Source organism: Nannospalax galili, unplaced genomic scaffold (assembly GCF_000622305.1).
Source record: "Nannospalax galili isolate Female #2095 unplaced genomic scaffold, S.galili_v1.0 scaffold881, whole genome shotgun sequence".
In the NCBI taxonomy this organism is placed as follows: domain Eukaryota; kingdom Metazoa; phylum Chordata; class Mammalia; order Rodentia; family Spalacidae; genus Nannospalax; species Nannospalax galili.
The window spans coordinates 281,764-282,090 of NW_008344709.1; positions in this window are offsets into that span (position 1 = coordinate 281,764).

The following is a 327-nucleotide window of genomic DNA, read 5'->3' on the forward strand; positions in this document are numbered from 1 at the left end:
ATTTCTGTACATGCTGCTACATTAATATACGAAGTGGGCTACTTTTTCCATGTGCTGGATTCCATCAGCCTCTTGTACACTGTAGCAGACAGAGTCTATTTAACAATGCCAAGTCTCACAGTTACTGTAGTTGTTCACATTTCAGGTGAATATTTGAAATGACTCCTCACTATGGTTCCATATTCTATCTACTCACACAGTTTCAGAGTGGTGTGCGTTGTAAGACAAAAGACCTGAAGTAACCAATTCAATTTTAAAATGAGTAAAGTGGGAAGACTGATATGAAATGAACAGAAAACAGCAGTTTGATATTAGAATAGAGATTTA